This window comes from Ceratotherium simum, chromosome 5, assembly GCF_057802395.1.
Source record: "Ceratotherium simum simum isolate JZ-2026a chromosome 5, ASM5780239v1, whole genome shotgun sequence".
In the NCBI taxonomy this organism is placed as follows: domain Eukaryota; kingdom Metazoa; phylum Chordata; class Mammalia; order Perissodactyla; family Rhinocerotidae; genus Ceratotherium; species Ceratotherium simum.
The window spans coordinates 82,437,339-82,443,338 of record NC_141904.1 but is presented as its reverse complement, the minus strand read 5'-3'; positions in this window follow the sequence as shown (position 1 = coordinate 82,443,338).

The window sequence follows — 6,000 nt, the reverse complement described above, 5'->3', positions numbered from 1 at the left end:
CAGCAAAAAAAAAAAGAGTAGGATTGGCATGGATGTTAGCTCAGGGCTGATCTTCCTCACACACACAAAAAAGTGAACATGTGTTAAAGAACTTATTTTACTCACGGTATGAGGTAGCCACAACCGATTGAAAGTAAAGGTCAAAACAGTACGGAATAAAGGTATGTTGAGATGAATTGCAAATGGAGACAAAACTAGCTTTTCCACAGGGTGGAGGAAATCAATGAAATCACTTCTGGAGGAGACAGGCTGTACAATTATCAATTACCTACAATTTATAAAGAATAACTAAATAGAACAGGGCTGGAATGTGATACTGATATTTATCTAATTTTTATAGAAGACACATAGTTTTCCATTGAAACACATTTTTTTTTTGGTATGTCTCTTATTTGCAAAAGTGTTTTCCATCTGCTTCCCTTTTACTTTCAAAAGAAATCAAAGGTGAAGTTTAGTCAACAAATTATGTTGGGGGCCGGCTCCGTGGCTTAGCGGTTAAGTGCGCGCGCTCTGATGCTGGCGGCCCGGGTTCGGATCCCGGGAGCGCCCCGAGGCACCACTTCTCCGTCCAACGTGAGGCCGAGTCCCACGTACAGCAACTAGAAAGATGTGAACCTGTGACATACAACTATCTACTGGGGCTTTGGGGGGAAAAAACTGAATAAATAAAATCTTAAAAAAAAAAAAAACAAATTATGTTGGGCTTTCAGCACACATATAGATAGATAAAAATTATTTTATAAACTTCTAAATGGTTATGGATTAAATAATAAGAAAAAGTCAACAACCTTGGCTATAAATAACTATAAATGGCTATAAATGACTACCAACAATTAAAAATCAAACACAGTATTGAGTCTACTATTTGCTTTATTATTCAAACACAAGCTTTCTACCAACAGAAATAAAAACCTAAGCAGGCTCATTTGAACAACTAAATAGAAAAATATCATGATCAAATTTAATGTCTTTTAAATATAAATATTGAATTACATATTGACTAAAGTAGAAAATATCGAATTTACACACATAGTCTATAATAATATTGTCAATATATTGGTGACCTAGGAAGGAGGTTTAGAAATGTAGGGAATTATGTCTGGCTAGACACCTCTTCAGGGCCCAGTTAGTTTGTTTCTTGCAACAGTGTTACAAAGTCACAACTGAGATCAAGTGTCTGTTGAGTTCCATTTTCAAGTCCAATTTTAAAAGCATAAATAATCCCGTTATTAAAACTTTTAGGAAAAAAGGTAAAGTCTTCTGGAAATTTGTGGACTTTGAAATGAAATTTCATAAGGTGGGAAATTGTTCATATTGGGTATTTTTATAGTATTTTTAACGTTAATGCTTAAATTTTCCAATTCAAATGTTTCAACTGTGACAACAGAATTTAAACGATTGATGTGATTTTAAATGATGTGTTTGATATTTTAAGGGTGCTATTTAGTCCTCACAATCCGGTGATGTGTATGGGTGGTTATTGGTACAACTCTTCCACGTGGAATGGAAGAATAGAGTTCGTTGTGTTCAAGAAGATGTTTGGAAGCCTGTGCTCAAGATACAAAATTGCTCTTGGAAAACACTGAGAGAAAACAGGCTGCACTGTTCTTCCTCAAAGAGCACAAAAGGCAATCACACGAGTGAACTAGAATATGGTAATCATTGAGAATGTTGATGGTACCCTTAAGAAGATTAAGCCGCAAAAGATAAATGCTTTTCTGGGGCTGAATTTTCTGAAAAATCTATTAAGGGGGTGGGGAGAGGGTGGCAAACTTCTGCTTCTGCCTAGCACGACACAGTCCATTGGGGTGATCTACCAAATCACATTTCTTCATTTACTTTATGGAGCATGGAAGGCACAATTGATTACTGGAGAGATAACAGACAGACATGAGAAAAAGAAAAAAAGAAAAGATACAGGTAACATGAAGATAATAAAGGTGCTATTTCCAGAAGAGCTCTCACAAGTTAAGATTTGAAGAAGCAGAGGCCGGCCCCGTGGCGCAGCGGATCCCGTGCCTGCACCGATGCACCGCTTGGCAGGCCATGCTGTGGCGGCCTCCCTCATAGAGTGGAGGAAGATGGGCCCAGATGTTAGCCCAGGGCCAGTCTTCCTCAGCAAAAAGAGGAGGATTGGCATGGATGTTAGCTCAGGGCTGATCTTCTCACAAAAAAAAAAAAAAAAGATTTGAAGAAGTAGAATCCTATGCATTCTATTTCCTTTACAAGGCAGCCTCCAACGGTGGAGAGAAATCAAAGAAGAAGGAAACAAATGCCCTCGATGTTAACTCCCTTACAGTTATCTTTCTCTCAGAAACTCCTTGGAGATCGGATGGATAAGACCTAAACTTTATATTCATGTTTTTGTAACTTTAATTTTATTTATTTATTTATTTTTCCCCCAAAGCCCCAGTAGATAGTTGTATGTCATAGCTGCACATCCTTCTAGTTGGTGTATGTGGGGCGCAGCCTCAGCATGGCCAGACAAGCGGTGGGTCGGTGCGCGCCTGGGATCTGAACCTGGGCCACCAGCAGCAGAGTGCGCGCACCCAACCGCTAAGCCACGGGGCCGGCCCCATGTTTTTGTAACTTTAAAATGAATTTCTCTCTGCTGCTCCTCAGATACTAACTAAATCCATAATGCAAATACTCAGAATGCTAGATTTTGAAAGAAACAAAGCAAAAATCTTTATTCTAGAATAGTATGTATTTTTTAATCGTAACGTTAATGGCTACACAATCACATTAGAATTTACAATTGCCGTTTTAGAGTGGGGGATAACTTGCTGGCATGTGAAGTACCCTTGCATCGGCCTCAGATGATGCATTTTTTTGTTGACTGACTCTATTACTGATGAAAACATCAAGGTGGCTCTTCACTGGGTGGTAAAATTTGTGACTGTTTGAAATTTCCCTGAATCTTCTCACTTTTCCAGCCCTCCTATTTTTGACAAAACTAAGTGCTATGGTGTGAATGCTTGTGTCTCCCCCAAATTTGTACGTTAAAATCCTAGTCCCCAAGGTGATGGTATTTGGAAGTACCTTAGGGAAGTGATTAGGTCGTGAGGGGGAGCCTTCGTGAATACTAGTAGTGCCTTATAAAAGAGGCCCCAGAGAGTTTGCTGGCCCCTTCCACCAGCAAAAAAGGGTCAAAATGTGAAGATACAGCATTTTTTTGCCTTTTTTTTTTTTTTTGGTGAGGAAGATTGGCCCTGAGCTAACATTTGCTGCCAATCCTCCTCTTTTTGCTTAAGGAAGACTGGCCCTGAGCTAACATCTGTGGCAATCTTCCTCTGTTTTGTATGTGGGTCACTGCCACAGCATGGCTTGATGAGTGGTGTAGGTCCGCGCCTGGGATCTGAACCTGTGAACCGTGGGCCACCGAAGCAGAGCATGCAAACTTAACCACTATGCCACCAGGCTGGCCCCTGAAGATACAGCAGAAGTCAGCAGTCTGAGACATGGAAGAGAGCCCTCACCAGAACCTAATCACACTGGCATCTGATCTTGGATTTCCAACCACCAGAAATACTGGTGTCTGGTATTTTTGTTATAGCAGCCTGAACAGACTAAGACACCAAAATATTTCCAGTTTGTTGTAAAGTATAGAAACAACTATAACATAATCTCACTCTTTAAAACAGTGGAATAATGAATTTTAGTTGTTATACTTGTAGTAGAAAACCTCTTGAGAAGTGCCTTCCTTTAAAAATAAAAAGCATATGTTATCTTAAATCACCTAGTTCATGCTATCTACCAATTATGATTATTAGCATGGCGCATGACTTAAGAATAAGTATATAATATGAAGACTAAGACTTTTTTTAGGCTCACACATATGTGTATTTATCAAAAGCACAGTGAATTGTCCTATTTCATGCAATGTAATCATTATTTTATTTATTTATTTAGTTTTCCCCCCAAAGCCCCAGTAGATAGTTGTAGGTCATAGCTGCACATCCTTCTAGTTGCTGTATGTGGGACGCGGCCTCAGCATGGCCGGAGAAGCGGTGCGTCGGGGCGTGCCTGGGATCCGAACCCAGGCCGCCAGCAGCGGAGCGCGAGCACTTAACCGCTAAGCCACGGGGCCGGCCCTCATGCAATGTAATCATAAAGCAACTTTCTTATTGGGACTCCCACTGCTCCTTTAAATTTATTTAGTGGGACCGTGTCCTCCCTTGCACATGGATGCAACCTTATACTGAACTATGACTTGACTTCTACTGTTTTTTGTAATTAAAATCCCTATGGGCATTTTCCCATTTCAATTCCAAAATTAAGCAAACTTGATTTTAAGTTGAGATTTCTTCTCTTCTTCTAGTTGATTTCTTGTTATCTTACTGCCAGCTCTGCTGTAAATAACACTATAACACTGCTTCACTCATTCAAGAAATTTTTTTGAGCCTCTCTTCTGTACGGGTCACTGTGCTAGACAAACCACATACAAACAATCCCTTCTTTCAAGGAACTTAGAGTCTGGTCAGGGGAGAAAGATAATATAAAGATTTAGACAGACAAATATAAATGAATAAATGATCATCATGAAAAGCACAAGTGAAAGAAACATGTAAAAAGCTGTGATTGACCGATCTGTAGGGACAGCCAAAATCTGATGGTGACCTCTGCAGATATTCCCATTCCAACTTCCTAGAAGAAGCAAAGTTGCTTATTCCCCATAGTACAACTAAAACTGGGCTCTGAAATTTAACCAAGTTTTACAGAAGGTTTGGGAATAGCCTGAGTGCATCGCCTGGAATGAACAACCTCCAGCAGTAATTGGTAAACCTTAGAAGCCGTGAGACAGAAGCTGTGGGCAGAGGCCCTATCTGCAGAGTGAGGGTCAGTTCCCACCAGGGTGAAGCTTCAGGCATTTCTGCATTTTACAGTCTAGGCCCAATTGCCCTTTGGACCAGAGTCCAATGCCTGTCTGGGACGACTGATAATAGGTTTGTCCTCTTCCTTCCGGGGAATGTACTCTCACCATGTGAGCTGATCAAGACACACAATGACTCAAATTACAAATCCCAAGCCCGGGGCATTCAGCCTTTAATAACACTATTCTTAGGACAAAACCCACTCACTCTGGGTAGCCCTTCTTCAAATTTGGTCTGATAACTTACTGCAATATTCGCTCTGTCTGAGTAGAAAAGATCCCTCCTGTTCATCCATCATGTTATAGTATAGATTTAGACCAATCTATCCTTTGAGGAAATTCTTGGGCAAAAGTACAAAGATATGCCAAGAACAAATAAAGATCTTCAGATGTGGGTCGATCTAAATCCAAAATTAAGTAGAAAATATTTTCTAAATATTCAGGGCAAGTGTGATTTACATAATATGTGGATTCAAAGCATCTGATTTGAAATCAGCTCACCAATGATCAGGACGCTTAAGAACAAGGTAGAGACTTGCTTTCAAGACTTACTTGTTTAGCTAGTTGCCTCTTTAGCCAGACCACTTGCCTCTTGCTGAAGGATAACACCCACAGTTCTCTCTCTGCCATTCAAGATCCTTCATCATCTAGCCCCATCTACCTCTCCTTTAATTCATTAATCCAGTACTATATGTTAGAGACTGTGCTAGGTGCTGGGGTTACAACTACGAACCAGACACGATCCCTGTCCTTAGGGAGGTTGCAGTATAGTAACGAGCAGTCTTGATATAGTCACTTAACTACAGTTATGTAGGTGCTATACAGGAACAGCACAGGGTGCTATCACGGCTTAAAAGGAGATTTAATCTAGTTGGGGGTGGCGGTGATGAAGAAAAGCAGGGACAATTTCCCAGGCGTAATCTCTTTGAGAAAGTGATTTTTAAGCAGGGACCTGAGGGTTGAAATAGGAGTTAGCCAGTAGAAGAAGTATGAGAAGAGTAGTCCAGGCAGAGAAAAACTCAACACTGAAACAGGAAGACTGCGGAGATAGGGGAGGGCCTGAACTACAGGGCCTTCTAGTCTATCTTGTAAACCAGAGCCTCCCTGGTCTCAATGCTTTTGCATAA